Consider the following 19,532-nt stretch of genomic DNA (forward strand, 5'->3'; position numbering starts at 1 on the left):
AAGGGGCATCTTCAGGGTGGGTTCCCACGAGGCTGCGAGGGAGGACCCTTCTCTGGAGGAGGACATCCTTGGTGGTCCTCGGCTTGTAGACCCATGGCGCCCTTCTCTGTCACATGGCCTCTCTGTGAGTCTGTTCTTCTCTGTTCCAGAAAAGAACACCCTTTGGTGGATTTAGGGCCTTCCCTAAATCCGGGATGATCTCATCTCAAGATCTTTAATTACATCTCCAAATACGGTTGCTTTTCCAGGTTCCAGGGGGGTGGGACTTGGCCACCTCTCTTGGGAGGCTGCAGTCACTGGAGGAGTCTCCCAGGAGCGCAGCTTTGCCACCTCTGAGCCTCAGGATTCTGCAGAGGTGGCTCTGGTACACGTTTGCCTCTCCACCCTCAGGGACACCTGGTCATCTCTGAAGGCCAGCCCTGGGGTGGTTCTGAGCAGAACTCGGTGACCAGACAGGCTAGAGTAGCTTCTGGCTCTGCTGATAGCTAGCTGTTAGATGCACCCAGTGACTGAACCCTTCAGTGCTGTTTCCCAAACTGTAAAACCAGGATTCGGATAGTCTCCCGGGCACAGGGATGTGATGGCAGACAGGCCACCCCTAGGGAGCCTGAAGTTCCTGGGCCCATGTGGGCTCTGGGGAGGGCAGTCTCCTTTGTTCACCCTGCCCCTCCCCAGTGCTCTCGTGTCCCACGGTGTTCTCGTAAAGAAGAAACAAAACAAACAAAAACTTCCTTCATCTTTGGCAAATTGAGAAAAACAAGAAGTCAGTGAGTTCTTCCTCTAAGTTCATTCCCCTCCCCATAAATTATCACTTTTTAAACATTTAAAGGCTTGAGTTTTGTTTGGAGATTTGGGCCTGCCGGCGTGCCTTCTCATGAGTGGCTGGAGGTGTAGCCATGACAACGGGCCAGACCCTGTTTACTTGTGTGTGTGTTTTAATGTCCTCAGGTGGAAGGAGGGAGAGCCGGAGCCCTTAGGTCAGCCCTGGATTTGAGGACACCTCCAGGCCTGGAACCTGTTTTGGTTTCCGGACACAGAATCTCACTTTCCCCATTTTACGTGTGACTGGGAGGTGGCAGGTTAGGCCTCCCGTGGAAAGCCTGTGGTCCCCGTACCACCAGGAACGACCGAGTGGGCTATGAAGTCACCTTGCCCCTGTCCGTCCTGGGCCAGCCTGTCAGCTCTCTGAAATCCCGTCCTCCAGGAGTCCCTCTGCGGAGGCCTACCCAGCTATCCTCCCCGCCCCCAGGGCTCCTCTGCCAGTGCCCATTCAGCTGCCAGGGCTGCCATGTGAGGCTGCGCAAACGGTCTGGCCTTCCTGTTTCCTGAAAGCCAGGCCCCTGGTGGGGGCTGCCTGATGGCCCCGCCTGCCTAAGCCCCCTGCCCCCTGCAAGTCCCACAGGAATTCCCTAAGATGCACTTCCTTTCAGAGCCCATTTGGCCTAAAGAGAGTCTGTCTTGACTTCCTCTTTTGGAGTTTGGAGGGTCCTGATCTCCAAGGACCCATCTCCGGGCACCTCTTAGGGGCTGTTGACCCCTTGCTAGGGCCTCCCCCTTGGGCAGGGCTATAGATCCCATCTGCCGGGGCAGCCTCATAGCATGGTCCAGGAAGGCTTCCTGCCAGATTCTTGTGGCTGTTGCTGGCCTCCCGTCCTCCAGGTGAGGAGACTGAAGCCCCAAACAGGGAGCTCCCGGAGCCGGAGCCTGGCCTGCCTCTGCCGCTGGCCGGCTGTTCCGTCCAGTTCTCAGCAGGGGTGGGAGTGAGCAGGGGTGGGCGCCTGAGGCTGCCGATCCTTGGAGTTGACCTGCTGTGGATTCATTCAGTGAATGTGCGGGGGCATCTACACGGTGGTGGGCACTGTTCCAGGGCTACCTCAGTGAACAACACAAACCAATGTCCCTGTCCTGATGGAGCTGACATTCTGGGCAAGGAGGAAGAAAGACGTGGACACCTAAGTGAGGTAATGAAAGACAGGAAGGAGGGGGATGCAGGAGGATGGAGAGATGGAGCCGGGAAGGGTGTCGGAACGCAGGGGCAGGGACGCGGCTGCTGCTCGGAGCTCAGTGGGCCAGCCTGTGGGTTACCCCAGAATCATCCAAGGACATTTTAAGGAGGCAGCACCCCCTCCCTTACCCGTGGAGGAGGCTTCCGACTGTGAATACAACAGGTGGCCCCTTTGGGGTCTCCCAGGTGGCAAGGAGGCTGGGGGCCAGCTGTCCTAGGTGGGGTGGGGGCTTGGACGTCAGCAGCCATCCCCCTCAACAGCTAGGACTGGCCATCGGCTCTGGGGTCAAGGGCGCCTCAGCATCCACTGCAGATCCCTTGAGCAGAAGGTGTACTGGAGGCGGAGGCGAGTGACTGGCGCTGAAGGGTGTGGGCAGTGCCAACGCCTGATTCTGAAGGGCGCCCTCTTCTAGGAAACGCTTGTTTCGTGACCTCTAGGGCCTCCCAGGCTCTGGGCTCCTTCCACCTCCCCTGGCCACGTTGCTGGCTCCTACTGTCCCCGGCTCTCAGATGCAAGTAGCCTCTGGACCTGGTTCTTTGGCACTCACCCAGTAGTGCACATACATGGTCCTTCCTTCTCGTGCCTTAAATACCGTTTATAAGCTGAAGACCTTAAACTTTATCTCTATCCTGGACCTCGTGCGGAACTCCAGACTCATATATCCAACCGCCTGCTCGATGCCTCTGCCCAGAGGTCTAGAGAGCAACAGCGGCTGGGTCAACGCTCCGGCTGGGTCAACGCTCCTCTCCCATGGCCTGATATGGGGACCGATTCCCCACGGTCACTCGCTGGTCCCACCATGGGGGCCCACAGAAGCTATGCTTCCTGGGCTTCTCCCAGCCATGACAGGGTCTGGGGCAGGCCCAGCCCCTTCCCCAGGACTCCCCATCGGCAGGGGAGGCTGGTCCAGGGTGCTGGGGTGGAGGGGCTGTGTCCTGCCTCCTTCTCTCACAGGGGCCGGGCCTGTGGGCAGATTTGCAACCAACCGTGGACCCCCTCCCCCGGCTCCTGCTGCCTCCCCCTGCCCCTCACAGGCGTCTCCCCAGCCTCCCCCGATCACGTCCAATCCTGTCTTGGCATCTGCCCTGGAGAATCCAGGTGGACACAGTGACACCTCCCTCCGCGACTCACATGTTCAAGACAGAATGAAACTGCAAGTCTGTCCCCTCAACAGGGGACAACATTTCTCCCCTCATCTTTGCCGTCTCCAGAAATGGCAACACTGTCTTTTCAGTTGCTCAGGTCAAATAATCCCAGTGTCATCCTCCAGCCTCCATTCCTTCTCTTCTCCACCCCCCCATCAGCAATCCATGGGCTCCCAGGCGGGGGCTGCCTGGGGTCTGGCAGTCCCCCCACTGCTCCCACTCGCAGCCCAGGCTTCTACCTCTGCCGCCTGACAAGCAGCCCTTGCTCCTGCCCACTCTCAGGCTCTGCTCCTCTCCCTGTGAAGCCTGGGAGCCTCTCAGTGTTCCCATCACCTCTGTGCCCATGGGTTCCCACGTCACGTGGTGTAAAAGCCAAGACCCACCCAGGCTCACGAGGCTCCTCCGGCTGCTCGTCCTCTTGCCCAGGCTGGTGCCCCCTTAGGACCCCCGTCCTCTCTCGCACACCTCCTGCCCCTGGCGACGTGCACAGGCCCTGATTCTCTCCTTTCCTTCCGGCCGTGACCTTCCAAGGCATCCTCTGACCCAGACCGCCTTGTTCCTCTCCCGGGCAGACTCCTGCAGGATTCTGTGTTTCGGGCTGACTCCTGTTGTTAGAGCGGAGCCTCCCTGGGGGCAGGATGCTGGTCTCTTTTTCTCTCCACCCCAGGCAGCACAAGGCCTTGGGCACAGCAAGTGCTGGGGAAATGCTTGTGGGATGATTGAAGAGGGAGTCATCCATCCCCGTGCCAGACACGGGATAGCGTTTGGTGAACTCTGGCTTATAAAACTTTGATTGTTTCTGTTTCGTAAAATTCAGGAACTTGCGGAGCAGAAGAAAGATACAAAGAATCCCTGGAATCCCATTGTCTGGATGCCCTCTACTGACCTTGAAGAGAGACAAAAATAATATATGCAGACAGAAGATCCCATGAGGCCGGACGGACACAGTGGCATGCATCGGTACTCCCAGGGACTCGGGGGCTAAGGCAGGAATATCGCAAGTTCAGGGCCAGCTTCGCAACTTAGTGAGACCCTGTCTCAAAACAAAATGGAAAGGGTGGGGATGTGGCTTGGTGGTAGAGTGTCCCTGGGTTCAGTCCACAGTAAAACAAAGAGAAAAAAAGAAAGGAAAGAAAGGTGGGGGTGGGGAGAAAAGAGAAAGGAACATCCCCAAATCCCATTAGATAGCAAAAAGATGTGGAATGAAGGCTTCTATTGCCGCCGCCTGCACTGCCCTGGGCAACCCCATGAGGGCGCCATCTCCTCAAGTGCTGAGAAGAAGGCCATCCAACAGGACCAGGTGGCCAGGGAAGGACCAGCTACAGTGGGCGGTGTTAGGAGTCTGACACTGACGTTGTGTGCCTCATTTCTCTGCTCAGAACCCTCCAGAGGGTCCCAGTGAGCTTAAGAGAAAATCCCCACTCCTTAAGGTTGTTTCTAAGGCCCTGCAGACTCCTAATTCTCCAACCAAACTCTCACCCTCCCTCACTACACCCCAGCCACTCTGGTTTCATTTCAGTGGTCCTCCTGCCTCAGGGCCTTGGCATGTGCTGCTCTCCACTGGAAAGCCTGCTTTCTCCCCTCACTTGGCCAACTCCACCTCTTCTCCTGTTAGCTCTCATACTTGAGGGCGTATCAGAGTCACCTGGGGAGCTTACCAAAACTCAGCTAGAGCTGGGTGTAGTGGTACGAACCCGAAATTCCAGTGGCTTGGGAGGCAGGAGGATCATGAGTTCAAAGCCAGCCTCAGCAACTTAGTGATGCCCTCAGCAACTAAGTGAGAACCTTCCTCAAAATAAAAAATAAAAAGGGATGTGGGATATGGCTTAGAGGTTAAGTGCCCCTGGGTTCAATGCCTGGTACCCAAAACAAACAGCAGCAACAAAAAACCTCAGCTGGTCTTATCCTCAGAGTTTTGATGTGGTAGTTGTGGGGGGTCCCAGGACTAACAACAGACCTAGTGCCGAGCGCCACTGGTAAAACGATGCCTCTTTAAGATTCCAGAGACTCCTCCCCCTCCCCTGTCTACATTAGGTCCCCTTGTGTCTCTCTGGGCTCTTCTTCCACTTAACACAGCTTTTAATTATGAGTTGGTGATTAATGATTACCTTCTAGATTACACCAGGGTGAACCTGTTTGTTCCACTTCTCTATCCTTTCCCATATTAAAACAATAACGAAGACCAATAAATAGATATTGTGCAGGAATGGTCTTTCTTGCCTCTAGAAGGGAGAAAAACCAACATTTTATTGAACACGAGTAACTATGCTGCACTATAGTAAAAACTTCCAGATTAAAAATAATGAACAGTGGCCACCATTGACTGAGCATCTACTATGTGTCAGACAACACACTGGGACAGGATCTGTTTAATTTATTACTCTATCCCCAGTGCCTGCCCGTAGTGCTGATTTTTTTAAAGAATTAATTAATGAATAAAAATATAGCAGGCCTTTCCTATCTGTAAATTCCACATCCTTGGCTTCAACCAACTGCAGATAGAAAATATTCAGAAAAACATTTGCATCTGTATTGAACATGTATATTTTTTCTTGCCATTATTCCCTCAACAATATAGTGTCCCTATTTACATCGCATTTGCATTTTATTAGGTATCATGAGTGATCTGGAGATGACTTGAGGCATACAGGAGGGTGCCGTGCCATTTTACATAAAGGAATAAGCACCGTTCCTGAGCCAATCCCTGTGGAAAACCAGGGACGGCTGTCTGTGATTCTTTTGCACAGGACATTTCTGCCTGTCCTGGTGTTTTCTAGATGGATCTCCTCTCTGGAATCCTGTAAGACCTTGAACCTGGCCGGCTTCCCCAGGATGATTGACAAGGTCCCTGGGAATGGGGAGGCGTCTCCCAGCACCCCCGCAGCTGGCAGGAAGATGGACACTCGCCCTGCATCTGCTCCCATGTCAGATGATCCTAGAGACAGAAGCGGGGGCTTGGAGGCGAGGTTTACTCCTGTTAAATACCAAACAGAAAAACGAGGAGAAGATCAAAGGTGGCTGGGAAGAAGGGGACGGAAACAAAAGGCGGGGGCAGAGAGGCGGGGAGAGAGGAACAGAAAGGGAGAGCGGAGCTGGGGGTGTCCACACTGAGAACTGGCCGCCCGCTTCTGGGGTGCCCGTGGGCTACCTGCCAAACCAACTGATTACATCTGTAGGCAGAGTTGCCTTTTTATTTCACACCAATCTTCACGGGCAGTGTCAGATAAGAATGGAAGGGACGGAGTGAATAGGGATGATGATTGAATGTTGATGGGGGGGGGCGCTGGGGAGGGCTCACACGCCGCCGTGAGGCCTGCAGGGGGGGCGTTGGCATCGCGGGTTTCTCCCACCCCGTTATTCTTATTTTTTCCTTTATATGTTCTTTGGAAGCCTCTGTCTCTTATTTCCAGTGGCCTGCTGGTCACAGCCACCTTAACAACAGTGACAGATCATCCCAGGCTTCCGGGAGGCACAGTGGCCTGCCTACCTCCCTGCCACCCCTGTCCCTCCTCTATTCCTGACGTGGGATCAGAGGCCACTGAACAAGTCTCGGAGGCCTGACTGGGTCGAGGACCCCACATGACCTGGACTCTGTCTCTTCTGCGCCACAAGCCTCAGTCCTCCCCTGGCCCCCGGGTGTGGTGATGCTCATTCACTTGGCCAGGGTGCTGGGCGGTGCTGCCCAGGGGTCAGTTTGAGATAGCCAAAGACTATAGCAGCTTCGGAATCTCAGCAGACTCTGACACTACCAAAGTGAAGCCGTGGCCCTGAAGGGAAGGTGTGTGCCACTGTGGGCTGGCCCCGAGCGCTGCCCGCTGAAGGGCCCCCCACCCAGCTGGTATCTGATCTCTGTCTTTAAAGTCTGGTGGCCCCTGTGGAATCTATTTCATAGCTTAGGCTACCATCTGGGGGCTTTGGGGAGCAGAGCCCTGTTGAAAAGCTCTTTTGCAAAGAACTGGCTTCTGCAGTCCTTGTTCCCCGATATCAGAGGCAGAAGGGAGCCAGGGGCCACATGTGGTGAGAGTCACAGAGCCAGGTGGTGGTGTGCGGGCAGCCAGGAGGGTCTTCCTGTGCCAGGGGGTCAGGTGGGCCTGCCTGCGGGAAGCCCACCATGAATTACATGAGGGTCTTCTCTCGGCATGAAGCCAGGGAGACTTAGGTGTGGCATTGCGAACTGTCTGTGGCTCTCCAGTGGCAATAGATCCCGCAATGCACGTGACCTTTATCTCCGCTCTGCTAGGAAGATCCTCACAGTAGCTCCAGAGATGGGCATGACCCGTTGGGAACTGGATAGCCCACCTTTAACCTTTTTTGGTGAAGAACATTCTATGGAAGGCCTTGATGTTTCCCGATATAAACAGAGCACACACAGGCGCCATTTTGCCAGGTGTAGAAGCGCGACCTGTCTGTTCGCCTTGCCTGTCCAGCGCTGGTCTTTGAAGCTACTTTCTGGGTCCTGTGTTTGTTTATTGTTCTGTCTTTCTTAGCTTTCATTTCTCAGCCAGCCCAAGCCACCAGTACCCCATTTCCACCGTCCGTGGGGACGTGGGCGGGACCTGCTATGGCCTGAAAGATCAGCAAGGTGCCCTACATCCCCGTGGAGACGGAGGGGACAGTAGGGAGAGGCCTCAAGAAGCCTCTGCTGTCCCTCAGGGCACCCCGGGGCTCTTTACAACCATCCACGGACTTGAACTTGACTCGGACAAGCAAAGCAGGGCCTGGTGGGGTGCAGGACTTGTCCCAGGACCTGTCGCTTATGGGAGGCAGAGGGGCCACCAGGGTCTGGGTGTGCTGACTCCTGTCCAGGTGCCATCCCTGTGCCCGTGTGTGTGCGTATGTGTGTATGCGTGTGCGTGTATATGCACGTGTCCCCGCCCCTGTGTGCTCAGGTGTGTGGGGGGCGGGTGGACTACACCCAGGATGCCTCTCAGGGAAGCCGCCCCACGGTGACGCCTGTGTTTCCTGCTGAGGTGCGAGCTGGGCTCCTACCTGGGCTCAGAGCAGGCCTGCCTGGGGACAAGCTGCGGGAGTTATGAGGGAATCTGATGCCCTTGCTGCTCTTTATGGCCATCTGTGCAGGGCGCTTGCCCCCGTGAGAGTCCCCCCACAGAACCTGTCACTCAGCCTGCGAGGCATGGCAGTTCCCAGGCCCCAGTCTGCCCTCCACAGGTGGAGGGGCACGGGAGCCTGGCACAGAGGGACTGCCAGGAGCCGAGCTGGGAGCTGTGACGTCCCGCATCCCTCAGGCATCCGCCCAAGCCATCCGACACTGCGTTTGTCCTGAGCTCCTTCAGGGTCCCCATGACGGCTGGCCTCCTTGGGTGAAGAGGGGGTCACCTGCCTTTCATGTGACACCTTGGAGCAGCAAAAGGATCATCCGTGCAGGTGTGGAAGGAAGAGGAGGGGCCCGTGGCAGACCACGTGGGGGCCGCTCCTCTGCCCTTGCTGCCCCAGCCTTGGTGGACGGTTCTCAAGGGCAATGGAAGCCGGTGCCCCCACACGCTGGGCGCCTGACAGGCTCTCCAGCTGCGGGGCCAGGTGTGTCTCTTAACTGCTCCGAGCCCCCCTTTCCCTATTTGTAAAACGAGGGGAGTGCACCCCAGTTCCCCACGTCTGCTTCTTAAACGTGGAGAAAGCCAGAGGCGCTCAGGGTTGCCGCGGGCGCGGAGGCCGGCCGGGCCGGAGCTCTGGATTAGGAGGTGGAAGATCAATACAGGGTCCCGCAGAAGCAAGTGTTAAATTGGGTGACAGATTTGAAACAGAGCTGGGAATGAGAGAAGGGGAACGTTCGGGAGGGTTCCCTGGGAGAGGTGGCCTGAGACTTGACCTTAAAATGACGGGGAGTCCAGGCAGGTTGGGGCCCAGGCTTGGGGAGGGTGGGAAGAGCCCATGGAGTCCGACTCTGGGGGGGCAGTGCTCACCCCACGGCCGGAAGGGGCTTCTCTGGTCTGGAGTCCGAGGCAGGGGACCAGCTGCTGAGGAGCTGCCACGTGGTGGCCGAGAGGAGGTTTCTTTTGGGTGGCGATCTGTGACTTTCTGGAAAGAAGGGGTGATCAGAGCGTGTGGGTGTGTCACACACTCCGGGCCTCTCCCTGCCCCTCACACCGCCTCTCGACTCCACACCTTTCTGCTGTACCATCTTTACGTCCATCTGTCACTTCCCTTCTCCCTCTCCTGTCCCCTGTTGTCCCGCCCCGTGTTATACCCGGTCCTCCTCTACCTGTCCCTCCCCTTCCCATCCCATCCTACCCAGATCCCACCCCATCCGCCCTGGCACACAGGGACTTTGGAGAGCAGTCCCCTTAGTGTGGCTACTTGGCACAGCCTGGAGGAGCCCTGACTGCTGGCCAGGGCCAGGTGACCCCGTGCAGTGGCCGCCAATCAGGAAGCCATGACTCCTGTACCCACCCTGACCTCGTTTCCTCCACCCGAGTCTGACTCCCAGCCTCTGTGAGGAGGCCACAGAGACAGGGGCTTAGAGCAGAGGTGCCGGCCGAGCAGCCTGGCTCTGCCCCTTGCTGGCCGTGTGACCGGAGGGCTCCCTAGGAGCTCTGTGCAGCAGCCGCTCTGCAAAGAGAGCGGAATAACCGCCGTCCATCTCCCCGGGCTGTGAGGATCAGAGGAGCTGAGGCGTGGGGAGTGGGCTCTGTCATTAGAGGCTATCATTGTCACCCCTTTCATTCATTCTTACATTTCAGATGGGATTCCCTGGGACCTGTGCTCTGGAGGGAATTCAGACTGGGGGGTAGGGCCCAGCACTGCCCAAAGGCCCACCTCTGAGGATGCGCCTGCCCACTCTGGGCTTGTGTCCATGAAAGCAGACCTGATTCTGCAGGGGTTTGAGCCCTGGCACCTGGTCTGCCAGCCTCGCCCTTCCCCCACCGGCTGGCAGGGTCTAGGAGGGTGAGTGATGGAAGACGCTGCGTGACTCTGGGAGTCCCGAGGGACCAGAAGTAGCAGCTGTGTCCCCTCTGCTCCTCTTCCATTCTCTTTCTCCCCTTCTTCTCTGCATTCATCCCCACAGCGGAGGCCGAGCCGGGGAGGTCTAATATTGCCTGGTTAATGGCTTATGGATCGTTGGTGAGCTGGGCCTGATGGAAGTGTCTGTTAAAGTTGGCACTGGGAGCCCAAGGCAAATGGCTCGAGACAGATTCATGGCTCTCTTCCAGGCCACACCGGGAAACCACTCCAGACAGCAGGCTCAACCTCGAGCCAGGGGAGCCCGGAGCCATGGGGGAGCTTCCAGGAGGCCAGAGCCCCAGGGCCCCATGTAGTGAGCGGGGCCTCCAGAAGTCTGCATTAATTGGGCCGTGAACAAAGGACAAGATTCTAGATTCATCCAGAAGTCTGCATTAATTGGGCCGTGAGCAAAGAAGAACTAATTAACCAACAATAGAGACCAATCTGACCTAGGAATGGATTCTGAGTGTTTAAACAAAATTTACCTCTCTCAAGTAAGTGGACTTCTCTAGACCCCTCTAGAAAGTACCTAGTCTGTTTGTGTGTGTGCGGGGGGAACCGTATCTGAAGGAATTAACAACATACCAGGTAAGCCAGGTGCGGTGGCCCACACCTGTAATCTCAGTGGCTCAGGAGGCTGAGGCAGGAGGATCGAGAGTTCAAAGCCAGCCTCAGCAAAAGCCAGGTGCTACACACTCTCTAAATAAAATACAAAACAGGGCCGGAGATGTGGCTTTGAGACCGAGTGCCCTTGGGTTACCCCCTGCACCAAAAAAAAAAAAAAAATCCAAAGAAATGAGTGACACAATTGTATTACTTGTCATTTAGTAAAATTAAATTTCCACAGTGGTGAACACAGGGTTCTTGGGAGCTGCTAGAACACAGATTAGTGACATCTACGTGCCCGGCTGTGTGCAAATTGGCACCTCTGCAGCTGGGTGACCTGGGCTCTTTCCGGGGGCTGGAGCACCCCTATGCTCACCACTTTAGGCCTGTGTGTGTGTGTTTCTGGGTCTCCCACACCTTAACTTGCACAGGTAAATTCCTGACCCTGCTATAAGGGAGGAGGGGGCTAGATAGGAGGTGTGCGGGGTCCTGGGGTCGACCGCCTCCCACCCTTACAAACCAGACCCTCCCACCTCCGGGAAAGTTGTTAAGAGTCCAGGGGGGCTCCGTGCCTTCCAAAAGTTCTCAGAACATGGGGCTTCTGTCTCCGAGACTTTTCAGAATCTCCCAGCACTCACCTCCTCAGGGGAGGTTTGGCATTTCCATCTCCTTGGTTGGCAAATTGTAAATTTGGGTATGAGCAGAAAATACAGTGACATCAAGGTTATGTGGCCCGGAGCTGACAAGACGGATGGCCCTCGCGGCTCGGCACTTCCCAGCTTCTGCTGGGTTTGCTCTCTCTTCCCACCTCTCTTTCTTTGAACCTTTTTTAAAGAAAACATTTTTGGAGACTTTAATAACTGTGGAAGGATGCTGTAAGGCGGGCAGGGAAATCGATCATTTTTATTCGGTTGTGCGCGATAAAATGTAAGTTTGGGCGATAAATCTTCTTACCTTGAGGGGGAGGAACAGCAGGACTGACCATTAATACGATTCCCCTTTGGAGGTTGTAATGAACGAATGAAGCCCCGCCCCTTCCGAGTAATTAACAGTGACCGCTCCCACCTGCCCCCACAGGACTCAGGGTTCCCCACTCAGCCGGGGCTGGGCAGGGGGCTCACGCTTTGCTCCAATCTGGGCGAAGGTTGGCTCCCAGCCTCTCTCCTCCGCTGCCTGTATTCTCCATCCGCTGTTTCAAATCCATGTCTTACCAAGACACATAAAGCACCCACTGTGCGCAAGGCACCATGCTCAGCACCGAGGGGGATGCACAGAATAGCTCCAAGTCCTGGGTGAGTCGTGGGGCTCCTCATCAGGTTCTGGGGTGATGCTGGGGGTGTGGGGGCGGGGTGTGAGTGACAGGGATGTTGGGGACCGGCATTTGGGGACGGGACACAGAGAAGGCTGCCAAGAGGAAGAGAATTAGAATTCGGGAGTCCTAGTTTCTCGGGGACTTTGGGTAGTAAATGCTGTCTTTGAGGCCAAAGTTTGAAACCTAGTAATCAGTATTTGGTGTGAGTGATGGGGTGCCCGGGTTTCCCACCCCTAAGTCATTACCCACTCTCAATTTTTCCATGGGTATTAAGAATTTTTCCGGGGCTCTCTTGCCCTGTCCACACCCCAGATGCTTCTCCACTTGTTTTGGCCACGGCCCCCTGCGACCATGACGGCAGGTGGGCAGGCAGCTTGTGTCGGCAACAGGACTCAACTTGGGGTGCCCCCTTGGCTTTGGCTCCCACGATCCTGAAGAGGAGAAGCAGGGCTGCAGTCTTGGTCACCGCAGGCTTCTGTGACAGAGTGCCCTTGACAGGGGCCTGTGGACAAGAGACATTTCTCACAGTTCTGGAGGCTGGAAGCCTAAGACAAGGTGCCAGATGGTTGGTTTTGGTGACCGCCCTCTCCCTGGCTTGCAGGGGCCAGCTTCTTGCTCTGGGGTCCCCCGGCCTGGCCTCTCTGCTGGGCGCTCCGAGCTCTGGAGGTGGCCCGCACCACCTGCCTTAGCAGCTTGCTGCGCACGCGGCCCTGCAAACAGAGACAGGGCATCCAATTACTGCCAAACCGCGTGTTCCTGTCTGCCTCTCTCCCTTGGTCTGTTTACCTCTGGCACCGCTGTTGATTGGCTTGTGCTTTCCCCTTCAAGCTCCAACATAACTCAGGATTTGTGGGTGGGACAGAGCCACCTGGTTTTGGGGCCCTGAGGCCAAGACCTAGGCCAACACCATCTTACTGAGCTCTCTGCGTGGTACCACGGTTTCAGTTCTCAGGACAGGAAAACTGGGGCTGGGAGAAGGTGAGTATTGATCCAGAGCTTTCCGCTTGTGAGAGGTGGGCCACGTTTGAAGCCACGTCTGTCTGCCGCAGTCTGGCTGGGCACAAATCACCAGCCACTGAAGCAGGAACAAACTTTATTTCTGAACTCCACCAGCACACTCCACACAAGCTCCTGGGAACTCTCCCGAACACCACGCGGCTCCTCCAGGAACCACCAACCGGAAGTCCCTCCTCTGGCACTTCCCCAACCAATGCAAACTCTTCAGGAATCCCCGCAAGACCTCAACCGGAACTCAAGGGGAACTCCGCAAGAACTCAAAAGTCATCATCTTAATGGCTCGCTGGCGTCACCTCTCAACCACTACTTCTGGCAAAAATGCCATGCGTCATCCCGACTCGGCTGTGGCCCTCAGCATCGGTCTTCTCCAGGGACAGACCCCTCTGACGTGCTGAGGTGCTTTCTCTCCCTGAGGGTCCTCCTGATCCTGCATCACGCTCTGACAGCCAGCAGCCGGGGAGAGCTGGGGAGAGCCGGAAAGCCCAACTGTATCGGATGCATATGGAACTGAGCTCTGCCCACAGCTCCGGTGGCCGGTCAGTGTGACATTTTGGAAAATAATGGCAGCAGATTCCTTGTTCAAAAGGAGACCTGTTGGTAAAGATGCCTTGAATCAGGAGCATTAGGACAGAACCACGATCCCTCAGTGACTGGGTGAAGGTGGGAGATTTCTTCTGAGGAAACAAACTGAAGATTCACACTGAAGATCTGGGGGTGTGAACCATAGTGGGTTCTCACCAGGCAAATGGAGATGCTCCCGAGGACACGGCCCCGCCCCCCCAGCTAGCTCCCCTCGGTGTTGGTGGTGAGGAAAGACTCCCGATACCGTGTGATTCAGCAAAACACACCGTGACCGACGGCCAGCTGTCCACGCACAGCACGTACGCGGACGAGTATTGGTGAACCCCTGGAGATGTGTGTGAACCCCTGTGTACTCACATGCATGTGTATGTGTGTGCCTGCGTGTCCCGCCCTCCGGGGCCACAGTTTCCACATCCCTGGATTCAGCCAACTTGGATAGAAAAACATGTAACTGCATTTGTGCTGAACATGTCCAGTTGCCCCCACCCCAGGTCATTATTTCCTAAAAAGTACAGTGTAACAACCGTGTGTGGCGTTTACACTGTATTCAGTATTAAAAGTACCCAGGGATGTGCCTAGGTCAGGGGCAGGAACCATGCGGTTTTATATAAGGGACTTAAACATGCAGGGGTCCTGGAACCCATCGACCCCCCAGATGGAGGAAGGACTTAATTTTTAAGGGTACTGTGATTGTGAGGAGAAAATACGAAGGAGCCTAGTTGGGTTTCTAGTGGTCATGAGTGGAGGATAGAGAAAGATAGGAAACTCAAACTAATAAGACAAATGAAAAAAGGGCACAGTCACTCACAATCATGCGTGTGACCACACTTGTGCGATCCTACAGAGGTGCAGGTATCTGTGGCGGTTTGGATAGGAGATGTCCCCCACAGCTGGGGACAGACAGTGCAGGGACGTTCAGAGAGAAATGATTGCATCAGGAGGGTTGACCCCTAACCAGTGGATCAACCCACTCGATAGGTTAATCACTTGAATGAACTACTATCTACTGGCAGGTGGGGCGTGGCTGGGGGCAGGAGGTCCTGGGGAGTGTGTCCACCAGAGGCTGGAGTCAGCTGACCCTGGACTAAAACTCTGAAACCATGAGCCCCGGGTACACGTTTCCTCCTCTCAGTTGTCTTTTCAGGTGTTTTGTTGACAGGGACAGAAAACTCGCTAACGCAGTATTTGTATAAATGAATTCAAAAAGTGTAAAAGCCCTTTTCCTGGAGCACAGAAAGACAAACCTAGCACACATTTACGTACTGTGCAGAGGCTGGGGACAGCCACCAGAGAGCCACCGGGCAGCTCCCAGCACCCTGTAACGGGAAGAGCGTGCTTTATCCCCGACTTTACTCATTCACCCTTCCATTTTGTGGGCTGGAGCCCGGGGCCTTGCACATCCCGGGCGAGGACTCTCTCTCTGAGCCGCTTATCCTTGGGCATTAAGTGGCCTAAGGAGGACTGGAAACTGGGATTAGGGAGTCTCCTGGGCTCCTGGCTCAGGAGTAAACGGAACAGTCCAGGGGGAAAATCGACCCTTTCCTACCTCTGCTAACATTAGGGACACATCACACCTGCCGTTTCAACAGCCTCCTCTCAGAGTGCAGGAGAGCGCTTTGGTCATCGGGGTGCAGACCAGGACTGTCCTGGCAAGCCTAGAGCCAGGCCGTGCTCGCTGGGCTCCTAAGTGGGGCCTACAGCCTCCCTTGCGCTATCTTTGTGCAAATGTGAGCATTAGCCTATCAGAACTTCCAGTGCTGTACCTGGGCCCACCAGGACAGAAATCACGCTGAGTCTTCATCCCACCACAGCAGGGAGACCATTTTCCTTCAAAATGGTAGCCAAGAGGACTGGATAGCTCCCAGGGGCTTGCTCAGTGCCCCATACTGAGCAGGGCTGGGGCTTCTGCCCTGTCTCTGGTTGCCTGGTCCTCAACAGACTGAGCTATTGACCAGACTCTGCTGCTAGGGCACTTTGTAGCGGACGTGTCCAGCATCTCCAGCTCGGATTAGAACTTGGGTACTGCTGACGACCCCACAAAGAAATTGAACCAACCCCGCCCTGGCAAGCTCAAGGTGCTTGATGCCCTCTAGGTATGGCTCTTCCCAAGCATCCCAGGGAGCCTTCTTTAATTCGAAGGATAGCCATGAGACTGGTGATTGGACCAGGGCGTGGGTCTGGAGAGGGGAGGGGAGAGGTTGATTTTCCCCAAGCTACGTACTATCGGACATGCCCTGATTTAGGGCTACAGGGCGCATTTTCCTGGGATACAGGGAGGAAGTAGAATAGAGAATAAGACTGACACAAAGGAAGCAGAGCGCAGAGGTCCAGTTAAGAGAAAGACCCAGGTGAGACTTCTAGCCCCTAAATCCAGCGAGGCCTGAAGTCCAACCCCCATGTGATAGGAAGAAGAGAGGCCCCCGAAGCGGTGTGCCTTCTCACCCCTAGAACATGTGAATATGTCCCCTTGGGTGGGGAAAGAGACATTTCAGATGCAATTGAGTCAAGGATCTGGAAGTGGAGAGATGACCTCGGGCTGTTCTCGTGGGCGCAGTGTGACCACAGAGGGAGGCAGAGAGGCAGATGTGATCGCGGAAGCAGAGTCTGCGACCAAGTGACCAAGTGCTGGCGGGAACCAGGGGCCCAGGGATGAAGTCTGCGGCTGCGTTTTTCCCCACCATCTCCAGGGGCAGGCCGGCTGGCCGGTGTCTTGATTTGGGCTGTGTTTGGACTCCTGACCTCCAGGACTGTGGGGTGACTAGCAGGGGTTGTTTTAAGCCACCAAGTCTGGCTCACACAGCAGCCACAGAGAAGGAATACCCGCCCGCCTTGTTGCCTGAATCCACCCACTTGGGCTCAACTTGATTTCCCGTCGTTTGCAACCCCGACCCCAGCAGAAAGACGTCTCTTTTCAGGCAGCCCGACTCCGAGACTCCATAACGCGCCCCCATGTCCGGCATCTCAGAAGGCCGAAAACTGCCGATTTGAGGGCACTTGGGGGCAGATTTGCACAACTTTCTCCTGTAAATGAGGAGCCCTGGCCGGGCCTGCTGGGTCCCGTGAGCAGCCGACGGGATTGTGCTCATTCTGTGAGTCCCGAGTCTGGGGTCGGGCTGCGGAGAGCTGGGGGCCTGTGAAGAAGGCCTGGGACCGTGTGAGGACCCCGGGAGGCTCTCCCCGCAGCTCCCTGGAGGGTCCAGAGCCCGGCCTCCCTGGGGCTGCTTGGCCGCTGGGGAAACCTGGGGGACCTGCCCCTTCTGCCCTGGGCTCTCCCTGGGCTCCACAGGCACTGACCCCTCTCTGGCCATGACAGCCCCCGGGGGCCCCAGAGAGCACATTGCAGCGTGGAGGTGCCGGAGCTGCTCCCGAGATCTGTCTCTTGGGACGGGCATGTGACACCATCCAGCCTCCCAGATAGGATTGCCTTGACAGCTCTGCCAAACCGCAAAGCCAAGGCCCCATGGGGTGACGGGAAAAGCAATATCGCGGCAGGGGCATCTCACTCCCCTGAAATCCCCGTAAGTGAGTTTGCATCCACTTAGTAGACACGTCGGCTGGCCCCCGCTCCAGCAGTGCCGCGGATTCCGAGGCGCTTGGGTCTGTTGATTTTTATGATGAAGAGAAAGGAAAGAGGGAGGGGAGAGGAGGGGAGAAGAAGATGGAGGGCCATGTCTTGGGAGGGGAAATCGGGGATGGGACGTGCACATCTCCTGGCTCGTGGCTGGGCGGGCGAGTCAGTGAAGCAGGGTGCGACAGTCGTTGTCGGGAAGAGAAACAGCCCCTTTCCGTCCTGGTGTGGTGATTTAGAGGGCGCTGAGGAACCTTGTCAGGCCATGCTCTCCAAAACCCCCTTTAAAATTCAGCCAGAAAGGCCCCCGGAAAGAGATACAGGCCGAGGCGAGAGCAGGAGCCGGCTGCTGGGGGTCCACGCAGATTTGCTTAAAGTCCCAGGTCAGCGGCTGCGGGGACGGAGGCGCTTTATCCTCTTTAAGAATCAAGTGGCAGCGCCTCGTTGGGACTGGAGGGGAGCCAGTCGGGGAAAGCTTCACACGCTCTGCCCAGGGAGGCCCTGTGACCCTCTGCTCTGCTTCACCACTGTGCCTGGATGAAGGAGCCCGGCCTGGCAGGGGAGGAGCCAAGTCTCTGCAGCAAGAGAGCCTCCTGGTGCAGGTGACTCCCAGGTGGGAGCAGCCCTGATGCGGAGACCCAGCGTCTCCACGTGGCCTCAGGGCCTCTTGCTCTTGACTCCCAGCTTCCTTCTGGCACCTTCTACCACCCTCTTTAGTCAGAGCTTTTAATTTGCGAGGAGCTTCAGAAGCCCACGCAGGCCGTTCCCCGACGGTGGAGGCGTGGAGAAGATACAGGGCCCTGCTCCCGTCCAGGTTTCTTCAGCGGGTTTCTTCACCGCGAGTGTCCATCTGCGTCTTCCTGCGCCGTCTCCCCCGTGGGCTCAGCTCTACTCTTCCCATGCAGCGTTGGAGCAGTCCGCTACATAGACTTCCGTCCCAGGGAAGTGTTCACTGACCAAAGTAGCTAACATTCCTCTACCACTGGCCACGGACACAAAGAAGAGAGTGACGCGTCCAATAGGGGTGGCCCTAGGCTTGACACCCTGGGCTCACCTGCCTCACCCTAGACCAGATCCAGTCACCCCAAGGTCACCCCAGGTCACAGCTAGACAGGGGTTGGTCCAGGACTGCCACCCAGGGAGTCTGGCTCCTGTCTACTCCATTGAATTGCCTCGGTCGTTGTCAAAAATAATGACATGCTTGTCCCATAGGCCAGGTATGGTGCTACTCTAGTTGACATTCAACCTCTCTGTTAACCCTCATGCCCCAGTTATTACAATGTGCATTTTAAATACAAGGACAGTGGGGCTCAGAATGGCTGAGTTAGTGAGTGGAAGAAGAGGCAGCTGAGCCCAGGCCCACTCCCCTCCACATCTAGATTTGTAGCCACTGAAGTGTCTGGCTTCCAGGCGGCTGGGTCAAGCCATGCCTGAACTCCCAGCTTCAAATTTGCAGAGCCCTGCTCTCCTCTGTGCACTGTCCTAGGCACTGGGGACTCCTGGTCTGTGTCCACGGGGCATTCAGGCACAGAAGACAGATAGTTCAGAAGCTCTGAGACGTGCTAGAGGGAAAGCCAGCCTTCTGGGGACTTGGAGGAGGTGGGTTGCAGAGCTGGATTCTCATTTTGCAGGCACCTCACCTGTAAATACCATGTGGGACTCCGTGGCACGTGGCACCACTGCGGCCGTGGGTGAACAGTGGCTGCTCAGACCCTCTGAGGCATCAGGACCTGGGAGGTGGGGCAGCCACACGCCCAGCGCCAGCAGCAAAGGAGCGTGTTCCCAGCAGCCAGCCAGCTGTGCGTACCCCACGGTCCCACCTGGTGGCTGCTCCAGGCTTGTTTACTGTCGCGTTTATTGAATGTGACTAGTCTTGAAATAATTGCGCTAATATTATTGACATTAATAGACACCAGGATGTATTTATAGCTCGCTTCTCCCGCAACCAAACTCCAATCTCATCACCTCATCACTCTCTCACGAGTGGTAGGTGGCGGCCAGGATGCTGCCGCCGGAGCTCCCCGTGGTGGGGAGGGGGAGAAGCCTGGCTGGGGCCGCACCTGTCTGCGAGGCTGCAGTTTGGGGCTGAGAACCAGAGACCCAAGAGACAGAAGCCCCTGGTGGGGGCTGGGCAGCCGGTGGGTGGGGTGCACCTTTGAAGGTGGGCGAGGGCAGGTTGGGTGAGTTCCAGAAAGGGAAGGTGGGCTTCCCTGGAGAGGTCCCCAGACCCTGCCCCCTGCTCCTTCTGTCCTCAGTGGCTGCTCCGGGAAGTCACCCACCCCTCCCCAGATTGCCCTTGACCTCTGAGCCCCAGTCAGCACCCTGGGGCTGCCCTT

Source organism: Callospermophilus lateralis, chromosome 11, assembly GCF_048772815.1.
Source record: "Callospermophilus lateralis isolate mCalLat2 chromosome 11, mCalLat2.hap1, whole genome shotgun sequence".
NCBI classification, from domain to species: Eukaryota; Metazoa; Chordata; class Mammalia; order Rodentia; family Sciuridae; genus Callospermophilus; species Callospermophilus lateralis.